This window comes from Oncorhynchus masou, chromosome 24 (genome assembly GCF_036934945.1).
Source record: "Oncorhynchus masou masou isolate Uvic2021 chromosome 24, UVic_Omas_1.1, whole genome shotgun sequence".
In the NCBI taxonomy this organism is placed as follows: domain Eukaryota; kingdom Metazoa; phylum Chordata; class Actinopteri; order Salmoniformes; family Salmonidae; genus Oncorhynchus; species Oncorhynchus masou.
In genome coordinates, this window is record NC_088235.1 from 46,690,123 (window position 1) to 46,705,588 (window position 15,466).

General features: G+C 43.3%; 1 protein-coding gene across 2 annotated transcripts in view; it reads right to left on the reverse strand.

Annotated features, from left to right (window-relative positions):
- LOC135512263 (GDNF family receptor alpha-1-like) overlaps window positions 1-15,466 on the reverse strand; it is a 139,671-nt gene that overhangs the window by 109,697 nt on the left and 14,508 nt on the right. The gene's annotated exons all lie outside the window — the stretch shown is intronic.

Genomic DNA, 15,466 nt, shown 5'->3' on the forward strand with positions numbered 1-15,466 from the left:
GCAGTTGGCATACAGTGTTGATGTGTGGATAAATAAATGCGAGTAAGCTATTGTCTGTGCGCAATAAATGAATTGCACACATTACACGAACTGTAGGCTTTTTTTGTACACTCTAACCTAAAACAGTCTATGACACTATTTGCAATATTTGTTATTGTTGATTCTGCGCTCAATTTAATAAAAAATAACCTAGTGTCTTGATTAATTTCTTAGGACTAGACTTCTCCACTACCATCTTCAATATTCCATTATTCTTGGGGTCACAGAGTTCATGGGTTCAACATGTAAACGTAAAAAATATGTTATGGGAATATCCCCAAGTCAAAACCAAAGCTGCTATCGCCGATCAAAACGCCACACTAATTTTAGCCAAAGACAACCCCATGTGAACAGAGAATCGCTACATGCTCTACAATATTGCATTTCTTGGTGGACGTGTGCATTTTCTAACCAATTCGATGAACGCCTGTGTTTGTTCCCTTTTCCACATTGAACATCGAATAAGATCGTCTCGTATCAATGCTGCCGTATGCGCAGGCATGATGCGCGTTCTCCACCCATATGGAGCGTGGAAAGAAAAATGAGACGGAGCCTAAATTGTCTATATGCTGTGCTGCTCACAGGGCCAACCATACTCTAGGCATTCCATAATTGGAGAACAGTGTGGAGCCGTCAGTACAGCCAGTCAATCCACTGTTGACATCGAGTAGCCTATAAAATGGTGAGCATGGGTGAATATCGCCATCTGTTGGTTTAAAAAAAAGCCTCAATATGCACCTGATTATAAATAATGCCATCACTATGCCTAGCCCTAGACGTGGCTAATGTAAAATGAAACTAGATTATTCAAATCAAGGCTATTCAAATAATTCAAATAGGGTGGTTTATGATCATTAAAATGTTAACATTTCATTAGGCCTATTAGGTTCATTTGACATACTTTTCCATATTAGATCTTTTTAACTGTGGGCATTGAATAACAACGAGATAGGCATTCCATTAATAAGTGAGACATAATCCATGCCATATTGGACCGAATCAACCAACAACAAATGCTCCCCTCAACTTCACTATATCAACTGGACTGAATCCTTTAATACACAAATGGGAAGCTGAGAGACCAGAGCCATAAGCATTTATACAGATAGTGTGAAAGAATAGACAAGGTGTCTCAAGGCCAAGCGATATGTCAGGAATTGGCACTGCCTGGACAACAGTCTTCAGGTGGAGTCAGGTGTTTTTACAGCAATGTAATAATGTTCAGCAGTTGACTCTAATATCTAGGCCTAAAAATGAATCCAGAAAAATAAGAAAATAAGAAAAGTCTAGATCTGATACACTAATATGCAATTACATTAATAAATGAATAAGCATAGAAAAAATGTCTTAATCAACTCTTATGGCACAGAGACTGATTGACTGATTGATGAAGGGTTGGGTTAAATGCGGAAGGCACATTTCAGTTGAATGCATTCAGTTGATTGACGAGTTATCTCCCTTTCCCTTTGATGTCACCTAAATGATCTCACTAAAACGAATACGGAGAAAGTAAACCACTGAGCCAAAATTGGCGCCTCCAAAATGAGCTTTAATGGGCACCAATCAGGTGCGTTGCCTACCTTTAGGACCTGAAGTACAACATGCATAACTATTAACTGACCATGTAAACTGCTGAAAAAAGTTTCATAAACCAAATGATTGTCTGAGAGTAGGCTAGGCTTAGATGACGGTTTAACAAACACAGAAGCAAACTAAGTGCTCATATGCCTATCTTCTTGTAGGCCTATTACTTACAAAGTGACATTGGGGATTTTGTAACAAATAGGCTGTTAGGGTAATTCTACAGCACAATAGCAACATAAATTTGGTGTATGCATAAAGGGGAACATACGTAGGCCTAATGTGCAAAACCTCAAATGTCAATGAAAGTCAAAATAATTGGCTTTTTCAATGGGAGCTTTCAAATTAGGCCTAAAGTTTGTTTAGATAAAATGTAATCTGTCCTCCTTGAGCAAATTACAACCCAGCTAGCACATTTGGTTCCTTCGAAGTTGTGGGAACATACATTTCCTCACCATGTGTTTCCTGACCAGTAAAACTGAACGTTTTTTTAAATGTTCTGAGAACAGAAGTGTTACGTTCATCTGTTCTGGGAACGTTCATTTTTAGGTTGCAGAGAGGTACTGAACGTTTTACTATGGTTCCCTAAAGGTTTTCCTGGGAGGTTTTATTGACGTTTGACGGTAAATAAAAAGCATTCTGAGAACATGTTTCAAGTGTTTTGAACTATAAGCACAGATAAGACACATTGCTTAAGCACTAATCATGCAAACACATTTATTTTTTTATTGTGGCTCGGCATCATCTAGATTCAAACCTATGATATTCTGTTCTCTATCCAGAGAATTAGTCCACTGCGCTACCATGATGGAGCTAGCATGCCATGTTTTTTTTTTACTCATACAAAGCTGTTCTTTTTAGTCTATTCAAACAGACCCTATTTCAAAGGAAACAAGCACTCATTAAGATCAGTTGCAGCCAATTAGTGGGTCTGGCCAACACACCTGAACACACTTAGCAAGATAGAGGATAGAGAGAGTTTTGTAGATGGCATGAGGTAGGAATAAATACATTTAATAAGTATAGTAGGGAGGTGTTTTATATAATTTTGAGATTAGTGAGTATAGTGTTAGATGGTATGGTATTGTATTTATTTAGTACGTTTTTATTTTTCAAGTAAAGTATAAGGGACTACAGTCTAGTATGTGGCGGTAATGCAACAAATTGGATGCCAACCTCCGTTGAACCTCAAGGAAGAAGAAGATAGTTTTGTTGATTCTGAGAAACGCAATGTACATGCATTTAAATATCACTCTGAGAGCATTCTTAGAACATTACAAGTGTTCTTGTTTTTTATGCAAAGTTTTCTTAATGTCCTCGTAACAATTTAAGAACATGACTTTAAATAGAACCATGAGGAAACCTATAGGAAACGTTATACTTAAGTACAGATATTCCCACAGAAGAACGTTGTTTCTTCACGTTCTCAAACAATTTGGAAACATTACTTTAAATAGAGCTATGAGGAAACATTTTGGAAATGTTAAGCTGAAGTACTGAAATTCTCACAGAAGACTGTTGTTTCTTCTTTTTTGGGGGGGGGGGGGGTAGATTCACTTTAATATTGTGGATAGTCTGTGGCTTCAATGTCATTGTCTGCATCATCTCTAATCTCCCATATATATATTTTGTATTATTATATTACTATAGTTATCTTTTGTTTGTATTTAGTCCCATCCTTCAGGTTCACTCAACCCCTTCCATCTATGTATCTCCTAACAACATTCAGTTTCTATTTGCCATATATTTTTCAGCTGTACTGTGATGTTTCACAAAAGTTCTGGACCTTTCTATTCTCATAGATTCTGCATATTGTAAATTAAAGATCAATTATTTTTCGAAGAGTATGATTATATTATTGATCGATTGACTATGACTTTTTAAATCACCCAGCAGTGCTATTTGCAGTGTTAGCTCAATGTAAATATTGAAATTCATATCAAATTGTATTTGTCGTATGCGCCGAATACAATAGGTGTAGACCTTACAGTGAAATGCTTACTTACAAGCACTGAACCAACAATGCTTTAAGAAGTTAAGAAAAAGTAAAATATAGATAAGTAAAAAAAATAAAATTAAAGAGTACTTAAACTGAAATTGCAATCAACTTTCAATGGCATGTCAAAAATAGCAATATTTTTAGGGAAGATTTCATTTTCAAATAACCCGAAAGTGAGAGGTTGTATTCTGAATAAAGGGAAAAAGGCCATTCTTATACATGGGGTGAGACATTCTTACTAATCTGCTAGAGAGCCAGTTCGGATTTAAGTATAACTGTTGTATGACTGAAGCTTTTAGTGAGAGGTCTAATGCTTTTAATATTGAATAATTTCTACCCTCTGAATTCATATTGATTATATTAATAGGCACGTTTAATTTTGTCTGCCTTGCCGCTCCAAATAAAATTTAATATTATTTTCTTATATAATTTAAAAAAAACAAGTCACTAGGTGGAAGGCAAGGCCACAAGCAAATAGATCAACTGGGATATGACTATAGAGTTAATCAGGGTGATTTTTCAACAAATGGACAGGTATTTCCATTCCACAGTAGCAAAATCTTATCAAAATATTTGCAAACTTTCTATACAAATGTATTGTAATGAGAATTTCTATCTTTCAGGATATGATTACTGAGCATGTCCACTTCACCATCAGACCATTTTATTGGTAAACTACACTGTAATGTAAAAGTTGGATTTTTTGGGGATCCAATAAATTATATAGTACAATTATCATCATTTGGTTGTTATCCAGGGGTTCGAAAAGTATCTAGATCATCTATGAGGCTGTAGAGGGATCCAAATTGTGGATTTAAAAGAAAACGTGAATCATCAGCAAACATACCCCTCTGTTTTTAAGCCCTGGAATTCTAGGCCCTTGATATTATTGTTACATCTGATTTTAATAGCTAACATTTTGATAGCCATAATAAATAGATATGCTGATAGTGGAGAATCTTGTTTTACTCATCTTGACAGTTTAATACCTTCTGAGAATTAGACGTTATTGACTATTTTACACTTAGGGTTAGTATACATAACTTTAACCCATTGTATAAGAGATTCTCCAATATTGAAATATTCCGGGCTTTTATACAGTGGGGCAAAAAAGTATTTATTCAGCCACCAATTGTGCAAGTTCTCCCACTTAAAAAGATGAGAGAGGCCTGTCATTTTCATCATAGGTACACTTCAACTATGACAGACAAAATTAGAATGAATGTTTATTTATTTTTACCCCTTTCTTCTCCCCATTTCATGGTATCCAATTGTTTAGTAGCTACTATCTTGTCTCATTGCTACAACTCCTGTACAGGCTCGGGAGAGACAAAGGTTGAAAGTCAGGCGTCCTCCAATGCACAACACAACCAAGCCACACTGCTTCTTAACACAGCGCGCATCCAATCAGGAAGCCAGCCGCACCAATGTGTCGGAGCAAACACCGTGCACCTGGCAACCTTGGTTAGTGCGCACTGCGCCCGGCCCGCCACAGGAGTCGCTGGTGCGCGATGAGACAAGGATATCCCTTCCGGCCAAGCCCTCCCTAACCCGGACAACGCGAGGCCAATTGTGGGTCGCCCCACGGAACTCCCGGTCGCGGCCAGTTACGACAGAACCTGGGCGCGAACCCAGAGTCTCTGGTGGCACAGCTGGTGCTGCAGTACAGCACCCGGGAGGCCGAAACGTATGTTTTTTTGTGAAGTTCCTTAAATGTTGTCATGTCTTATTATGTCTGTTCCTGTCCTTTCTCTTCACTCTGTCTCTCTCTGCTGGTCTTATTAGGTTACCTTCTCTTTCTCTCCTTCTCCAGCTGTTCCTCATCTCCCCTAACTACCTCGTTCACCCTTTCCCCACCTGTTCCCTTTTTTCCCTCTGATTAGGTCTCTATTTCTCTCTCTGTTCCTGCTACTTTCGGTGTCAGATTCTCGTTTGTGTTTCTCATGCCAGAAGCAAGCTATCGTCTCGTTTGCTTCCTCCTAGTCCTATCCTGTCGGAGTCTGCCTGGCAGGTGCATCCTGTACACTTCTAACTGTCTTTCGTTTGCACTGTGTCCAGTTCATCTGATGCTACGTGTGATCAGGTACCACCGTTCCTATGTGACCCGCACCGACCCAGAGCGACCTGCAGCCTGTCGCCGCTACCCAGCTATTCTCCTCTGCTGCTAAGACGGGGACACTCTAGCTATTCATCAGAGGGACTTTATGTTTCATTTGTCACCCTCTCTGCGGGTAGTCTATTGTGCCATTGACAACGTCGGAAGAGGATCTATGCCATTCCTGTTTTCTCATTAAAAGAACTCTGTTTCTGTTAAACCGCTTTTGGGTCTTCACTCAAGTGCATAACAGAAGAATCTGACCACAAATGGACCCAGCGACTCCGGATCCTTGTCACTCCGCCGTCGAGATCCAGGGAGCGATGCTAGGCAGACACAAGGAGGAATTGTCTGCTGCTCGACATGCCGTTGAGACCCTGGCCGCCCAAGTCTCCGACCTCACAAGACAGATTCACCAACTCCACCTCGATCCACCGCCCACTTCCAGGGTTTCCGAGTCTCCGGAGCCCAGAATCAATAACCCGCCGTGTTACTCTGGGGAGCCCACTGAATGCCGCTCATTCCTCACTCAGTGTGATGTGGTGTTTTCTCTCCAGCCCAACACTTACTCCAGGAGCACAGCTCGCATCGCCTACGTCATTTCTCTCCTTACCGGACGGGCGCGTGAGTGGGGCACGGCAATCTGGGAGGCGAGGGCTGAGTGTATTAACCAGTATCAGGACTTTAAGGAGGAGATGATACGGGTTTTTGACCGTTCTGTTTTTGGGGAGGAGGCTTCCAGGGTCCTGTCTTCCCTATGTCAAGGGAATCGATCCATAACGGATTATTCTATTGAGTTTCGCACTCTCGCTGCCTCTAGTGACTGGAACGAGCCGGCTTTGCTTGCTCGTTTTCTGGAGGGTCTCCTCGCCGAGGTTAAGGATGAGATTCTCTCCCGGGAGGTTCCTTCCAGCATGGACTCCTTAATAGCACTCGCTATTCGCATAGAGCGACGGTTTGATCTTCGTCGCCGAGCTCGTGGAAAGGAGCTCGCGTTCTACGTTGCCCCCCTCTCCGCATCACTGCCACCTGCCGCATCACTGCCACCCTCCTCCGCCGGCTCGGGTTCTGAGCCTATGCAGCTGGGGGGTATCCGCATCTCGGCCAAGGAGAAGGAACGGAGAATCACCAAATGCCTCTGTCTCTACTGCGGCTCCGCTGGTCATTTTGTCACTTCATGCCCAGTAAAAGCCAGAGCTCATCAGTAAGAGGAGGGCTACTGGTGAGCGCAACTACTCAGGTCTCTCCTTCAAGATCCTGCACTACCTTTCCGGTCCATCTCCGCTTGACCGGTTCATCTGCTTCCTGCAGTGCCTTGATAGACTCTGGGGCGGAGGGCTGTTTTATGGACGAGACCTGGGCTCGGGAACATGACATTCCTCTCAGACAGTTAAGGGATCCCACGGCCTTGTTCGCTTTAGATGGTAGTTCTCTCCCCAAGATTCAGCGTGAAACGCTGCCTTTAACCCTCACTGTCTCTGGTAATCATAGCGAAACCATTTCTTTTTTAAATTTTCGTTCACCTTTTACACCTGTTGTTTTGGGCCATCCCTGGCTAGTTCGCCATAACCCTTCTATTAATTGGTCTAGTAATACTATCCTATCCTGGAATGTCTCTTGTCATGTGACCTGTTTAATGTCTGCTATCCCTCCTGTTTCCTCTGTCTCTTCTTCACAGGAGGAGCCTGGTGATTTGACAGGGGTGCCGGAGGAGTATCACGATCTGCGCACGGTGTTCAGTCGTTCCAAGGCCACTTCTCTTCCTCCACACCGGTCGTATGACTGTAGTATTGATCTCCTTCCGGGAACTACTCCCCCCCGGGGTAGACTATACTCTCTGTCGGCTCCCGAACGTAAGGCTCTCGAGGATTATTTGTCTGTATCGCTCGACGCCGGTACCATAGTCTCCTCCTCCTCTCCCGCCGGAGCGGGGTTTTTTTTTGTTCAGAAGAAGGACGGGTCCCTGCGCCCCTGCGTGGATTATCGAGCGCTGAATGACATAACAGTTAAGAATCGTTATCCGCTTCCTCTTATGTCTTCAGCCTTCGAGATCCTGCAGGGAGCCAGGTTTTTCACCAAATTGGACCTTCGTAACGCCTACCATCTCGTGCGCATCAGGGAGGGGGACGAGTGGAAGACGGCGTTTAACACTCCGTTAGGGCACTTTGAATACCGGGTTCTTCCTTTCGGCCTCGTTAACGCTCCAGCTGTCTTTCAGGCACTAGATAACGACGTCCTGAGAGACATGCTGAACATTTTTGTTTTCGTTTATATGGACGATATCCTGATTTTTTCACCGTCTCTCCCGATTCATGTTCAGCACGTTCGACGCGTCCTCCAGCGCCTTTTAGAGAACTGTCTTTATGTGAAGGCTGAGAAGTGCACTTCTCATGCCTCCTCTGTCCCTTTTCTCAGTTCCGTTATTTCCGCTGAGGGCATTAAGATGGATCCCGCTAAGGTCCAGGCTGTCATTGATTGGCCCGTTCCTAAGTCACGCGTCGAGCTGCAGCGCTTTCTTGGCTTCGCGAATTTCTATCGTCGTTTCATCCGTAATTTCGGTCAGGTGGCAGCTCCCCTCACAGCCCTTACTTCTGTTAAGACGTGCTTTAAGTGGTCCGTTTCCGCCCAGGGAGCTTTTGATCTTCTCAAGAATCGTTTTACATCCGCACCTATTCTTGTTACACCTGACATCTCTAGACAGTACGTTGTTGAGGTTGACGCGTCAGAGGTGGGCGTGGGAGCCATTCTTTCTCAGCGCTCCCTCTCTGACGGCAAGGTCCACCCTTGCGCGTTTTTTTTCTCATCGCTTATCGCCGTCGGAACGTAACTATGATGTTGGTAATCGCGAACTGCTCGCCATCCGCTTAGCCCTAGGCGAATGGCGACAGTGGTTGGAGGGGGCGACCGTTCCTTTTGTCGTTTGGACTGACCATAGGAACCTTGAGTACATCCGTTCAGCCAAACGACTTAATGTGCGTCAGGCTCGTTGGGCTCTGTTTTTCGCTCGTTTCGAGTTCGTTATTTCTTATCGTCCGGGCTCAAAGAACACCAAGCCTGATGCTTTATCTCGTCTCTTCAGTTCTTCTGAGGTCTCCACCGACCCCGAGGGGATTCTCCCTGAGGGGCGTGTTGTCGGGTTGACTGTCTGGGGAATTGAGAGGCAGGTAAAGCAAGCACTCACTCACACTCCGTCGCCGCGAGCTTGTCCTAGGAACCTTCTGTTCGTTCCTGTTCCTACTCGTCTGGCCGTTCTTCAGTGGGCCCACTCTGCCAAGTTAGCCGGCCACCCCGGCGTTCGGGGTACGCTCGCTTCCATTCGCCAGCGTTTCTGGTGGCCCACTCGGGAACGTGACACGCGTCGATTTGTCGCTGCTTGTTCGGTCTGCGCGCAGACTAAATCCGGTAACTCTCCTCCTGCCGGCCGTCTCAGACCGCTTCCCATTCCCTCTCGACCGTGGTCTCACATCGCCTTAGATTTTATCACCGGACTGCCTTCGTCAGCGGGGAAGACAGTTATTCTTATGGTTGTCGATAGATTCTCTAAGGCGGCTCATTTTATTCCTCTCGCTAAGCTCCCTTCTGCTAAGGAGACGGCTCAGATCATTATCGAGAATGTTTTCCGAATTCATGGCCTTCCGTCAGACGTCGTTTCGGACAGAGGCCCGCAGTTCACGTCTCAATTTTGGAGGGAGTTTTGCCGTTTGATTGGGGCTTCCGTCAGTCTCTCGTCCGGCTTCCATCCCCAGTCTAACGGTCAAGCCGAACGGGCCAATCAGACTGTTGGTCGCATCTTACGCAGTCTTTCTTTTCGTAACCCTGCGTCTTGGTCAGAACAGCTCCCCTGGGCAGAGTACGCCCACAACTCGCTTCCTTCGTCTGCGACCGGTCTATCTCCTTTTCAGAGTAGCCTCGGGTACCAACCTCCGCTGTTCTCATCTCAGCTCGCCGAGTCCTGCGTCCCCTCCGCTCAGGCTTTTGTCCAGCGTTGTGAGCGCACCTGGAAGGGGGTCAGGTCGGCACTTTGCCGTTATAGGGCGCAGACTGTGAGAGCCGCTAATAAGCGTAGAACCAAGAGTCCTAGATATTGTTGCGGTCAGAGAGTATGGCTCTCCACTCAGAACCTTCCCCTTAAGACAGCTTCTCGCAAGTTGACCCCGCGGTTCATTGGTCCGTTCCGTATTTCTCAAGTCATTAATCCCGTCGCAGTGCGACTTCTTCTCCCGCGATATCTTCGTCGCGTCCACCCGGTCTTCCATGTCTCCTGTGTTAAGCCCGTTCTTCGCGCCCCCGCTCGTCCCTCCCCCCCCCATCCTTGTCGAGGGCGCACCTATCTACAGGGTCCGTAAGATTTTGGACATGCGCCCTCGGGCCGTGGTCATCAGTACCTAGTGGATTGGGAGGGGTACGGTCCTGAGGAGAGGAGTTGGGTTCCCTCTCGGGACATGCAGGACCGTTCGCTGAACGATGATTTCCTCCGTTGCCGCCAGGTTTCCTCCTCGAGTGCGCCAGGAGGCGCTCGGTGAGTGGGGGGGGTATTGTCATGTCTTATTATGTCTGTTCCTGTCCTTTCTCTTCACTCTGTCTCTCTCTGCTGGTCTTATTAGGTTACCTTCTCTTTCTCTTCTTCTCCAGCTGTTCCTCATCTCCCCTAACTACCTCGTTCACCCTTTCCCCACCTGTTCCCTTTTTTCCCTCTGATTAGGTCTCTATTTCTCTCTCTGTTCCTGCTACTTTCGGTGTCAGATTCTCGTTTGTGTTTCTCATGCCAGAAGCAAGCTATCGTCTCGTTTGCTTCCTCCTAGTCCTATCCTGTCGGAGTCTGCCTGGCAGGTGCATCCTGTACACTTCTAACTGTCTTTCGTTTGCACTGTGTCCAGTTCATCTGATGCTACGTGTGATCAGGTACCACCGTTCCTCTGTGACCCGCACCGACCCAGAGCGACCTGCAGCCTGTCGCCGCTACCCAGCTATTCTCCTCTGCTGCTAAGACGGGGACTCTCTAGCTATTCATCAGAGGGACTTTATGTTTCATTTGTCGCCCTCTCTGCGGGTAGTCTATTGTGCCATTGACAACGTCGGAAGAGGATCTATGCCATTCCTGTTTTCTCATTAAAAGAACTCTGTTTCTGTTAAACCGCTTTTGGGTCTTCACTCAAGTGCATAACAAATGTGCTGAGAATGTTCCAAAGCAAAGCAAATATCATGTTCTGGTAACATTTGGGAAGGTTGTATGCAAAATAAACCCAGGACAACAATGCTCTCACCAAGCTATAATAAACACATGGATATTAGAATGAAATGTGCTAGCTGAAAAGCACATTGAGAGAGTAAAAGATATGGTGTTTATTGTCTGGGTAACCTACAGTTGAAGTCGGAAGTTTACATACACCTCGGCCAAATACATTTAAACTCAGTTTTTCACAATTCCTGACATTTAATCCGAGTAAAAATTCCCTGTTTTAGGTCAGTTAGGATCACCCCTTTATTTTAAGAATGTGAAATGTCAGAAAAATAGCAGAGAAAATTATTATTTCAGCTTTTATTTCTTTCATCACATTCCCAGTGGGTCAGAAGTTTACATACACTCAATTAGTATTTGGTAGCATTACCTTTAAATTGTTTAATTTGGGTCAAACGTTTCGGGTAGCCTTCCTTCAAGCTTCCTACAATAAGGAATCCTCCTGACAGAGCTGGTGTAACTGAGTCAGGTTTGTAGGCCTCCTTCCTCACACTCTTTTTCAGTTCTGCCCACAAATGTTCTATGCAATTGAGGTCAGGGCTTCGTGATGGCCACTCCAATACCTTGACGTTGTTGTCCTTAAGCCATTATGCCACAACTTTGGAAGTATGCTTGGGGTCATTATCCATTTGGAAGACCCATTTGCGACCAAGCTTTAACTTCCTGACTGATGTCTTGATATGTTGCTTCAATATGTTGCTTCCACATAATTTCCATACCTCATGATGCCATCTATTTTGTGAAGTGCACCAGTCCCTCCTGCAGCAAAGCACCAACAAAACATGATGCTGCTTCACGGTTGAGATGGTGTTCATCGGCTTGCAATCCTCACCTTTTTTCCTCCAAACATAACAATGGTCATTATGGCCAAACAGTTCTGTTTTTGTTTCATTAGACCATACTTTTTGCACCAAAGTACATTCAAAGTACATTCATCAGAACGCGTCTCCTTCCTGAGTGGTATGACGGCTGCGTGGTCCCATGGTGTTTATACTTGCGTACTATTGTTTGTACAGATGAATGTAGTACATTCAGGCGTTTGGAAATTGCTGAACCAGACTTGTGGAGGTCCCCAATTTTCTTTCTGAGGTCATGGCTGATTTCTTCTGATTTTCCCATTATGTCAAGCAAAGAGGCAGTGAGTTTGAAGGTAGGCCTTGAAATACATCCCAAGGTACACCTCCAATTGACTCAAATGATGTCAATTTGCCCATCAGAATCTTCTAAAGCCATGACATCATTTTCTGGAATTTTCCAAGCTGTTTAAAGGCACAGTCAACTTAGTGTATGTAAACTTCTGACCCACTGGATACAGTGAATTATAAGTGATATAATCTGTCTGTAAACAATTGTTGGAAAAATGACTTGTGTCATGCACAAAGAAGATAACTTCCGACTTCAACTGTTTATAACTTGATGACTTTGTTTATTTTAATCTCAAAGGGGAAATTACCAACCTTATGAAGGTGAGCAACATCAATCTGGGATTTATGAATTGCCTCAATTAATATTTACTATTAATTTAGCAAATGAATGTCAGAATAATATAGGCTAGTTCTGGTCATATAAACGAGCAGGCATTCACTTAATTAACGTGCTTCTTCATGGCACCGGCTAAAACCATTCGTTCCAGCAGTGCTCAGGAGGAAATTGGTTAAAGTAAAGTATTAGCCTCTATAAGCCTACTGGTATTTGACAAATCTTGAAGGAGCAAAAAGAACTGAATTAAAGTTGATTGCTGACTGTACTTACAAATGTCAAACAATAATGAGAACTAATAGTTAATTGAAGGAGATCTGATGAATGAAGAGGTCTAGAGAGAACGGCTGCACTGGTACATTTCTGACCCCTTTACTTTACTTTAACCAATTTCCTCCTGAGCACTGCTGGAACGAATGGTTTTAGCCGGTGCCAGACTACCCCATGTCCAAAACATTTCTGTAGGCCATGTTTGGGTGGGGACATACTGAATTTGACATTTTCCACTATATTTGTATGCCTTCTGTTAAAAGTACACAGACTTCAGGCCAACAAAATGCAACCAGCCTGGACAACGTTGATCAGAGCAAGTCCTGCCAAATGCACTTGCACGCTATAGAACACATGCACATTTGTTGGTGGGAATTCTGACTGGATTCTCAACACAATCATCATATTTTTACTGCTGTCCTGGCTAACCTCATGTTTAATAAATAATTTAAAAGATCATATAGATATTAATTTTTTCCAAAAAAGATATGTTTGGATACTCTTTTAAAACAAATTCTACATACCTAACAGCAAATATCAGAGAAAACACCACAATCTCAAGTTAGCTAGATGTTATTTGTGCAATTTTAGCTAAATTAGTTTATTTTTCATTTGACTGTTTTGGGGATTTGGGACGCCTAAAAAGCGTGACTGGTTGGGTCTGTCCTGAAGTTCACTGTTTCAATGATATTTCCATCAAGGTGGCTATTGCCAGATGTCAAAACAAGATTAAGTCATTGACAGAAATATTGAAATGTGTCTCCAAGGAACTTGATGAAAAGGAATATCTGCTGTTATCATTATGTGTGTGAGAAAGAAAACCTTAAAATTATTAAAGCAGGGTGTGACAATATTGTTAAAGTGACAGAGATAATAACAGACACTTCAGTGAGCAGTGAATGCACAGAGTTGTACATTGAATAGTCAAATATCTACATGAATTACAGTGTGTTGACAGATTAAGTGCAGTATTGACTCACTTCTAAGAGGTGATCTGTTGTATGATTAAAACCCTTAATCTAGTAGAGGGGCTTCATCAGAGACTGAATGGATCAATTGCAAGTGGCGCTACAAAATCAATTCCTAGTTTCCGCCGGATTACATTAGTATTATTGTAAGAAACCTTTTAACACGCTTGAATTATATGCGGAAGATAGATTCATCAGCCTTTCATAATGTTGAGCTCTTCCTGTACATGTCAAAAAGGAACATAACAAGAATGGTAGTTACAGGGGTCAAATTCAAAGGGTCATTCATTGAGATAAAATGCAATAAGAGCTGAATTATAGGCTGCTGCTGAATATCACATATACCTTGACTCAATATGCTCCATATTTTTTTTATGATTATGCTAAATTGAGCAGCTGTAATAGCATACATTTTTTTCACTAGATATCAACCTGCTTTATCATGTCAACAAATTTAATGATAAGGGCAAGATGCATTTCAGACTGCATACTAGTTTGTGACCTTTCACTGCAAGTTTCTTTCTGGGAGACACTTCCACTGGAAATCATGTTCTATTGTGGAGCTGGCTAAAATTATGTGCATGATTTTTCAGGTGTGACAAAGTGTTTTCAGCACACTATCATAATGAAACAGCTCAAATGTTGTGCCTTTTGTTCCATAGCCTATGTCACTTGCTGAAATAATTGCTAGCTGGAGCTTGTCTGAGCGGTCGCCTATGAATGCCTTCACCCGCTAGTACTTAATGCTGATAGTTAAGGTTCTGACACACTACAGTCTGAGTTTTATCATATTTTGGTCACCACACACACACACACACACACACACACACACACACACACACACACACACACACACACACACACACACACACACACACACACACACACACACACACACACACACACACACACACACACACACACACACACACGGTGCTGACAGGCAGGGTTTGAGAGGCCCCTACGTCCTGGCTGCACTTGACATCTGCAGTAGCAACAGGCTGTGGCTTCATCTGAGGAGCAGGTGAACAATCCACTGCTGGCTTGGGCTCCAGGCCAGGAGTGGGAAGGCAAGTGGAGCCTTCGTGGTTGATAGTTCCAGTACAGTCTAAAAAACAGTCAACAACTTTACGTCCTCATTGGCTGAAGAGGACAACCTCTCTGAGCTTGAGTGGGAGGGGCCTAAGTCCAAACGTCCACTTTTGCACACCGATTGGCTGAAACCAGGTGTCTGTGATAGACAGCTGAGAAGGGGAGAAATCACCCTAACTGGACTTGCCTGGGAAAAGGCATTTCCTTTTTTCACTTGCCTTTCCCAATCATCCATTTGTTGTCATCCAGACAGTGACCTTGTCTGAATACACATGATTGTGTCCAACATAGTGGGAAAAAGGGGAAAAAGGGAACTTTAATAGTATGCAACATTTTGAGAATCAAGTATAATTTCATTAAATGCCCGGATGTCATACTAATTTCGGCTTTGACTACAGCTGATCAATTAGATATGGGGATGTGCTACCGAAATCAACAAATAGAGGCAAACAACACAAATATAATGTTTTATTGAATGTGAATTTAAAATAATCTAGTATGGTTTAAATTCCAGAATATTTGACTAATTTCTTACTTACTTACTTACTGACTTTATTGTCCCCATGGGGAGATTTTGTGGCAGTGTCATGTACACATTTAAAGTGGCGTTTAAATACAAAACAAAACGGACAATACAACTTTCATAACAGTTACCTACCAATAAAACAAATTATAATAATAATTTTAAGAAATATAGAAATAAA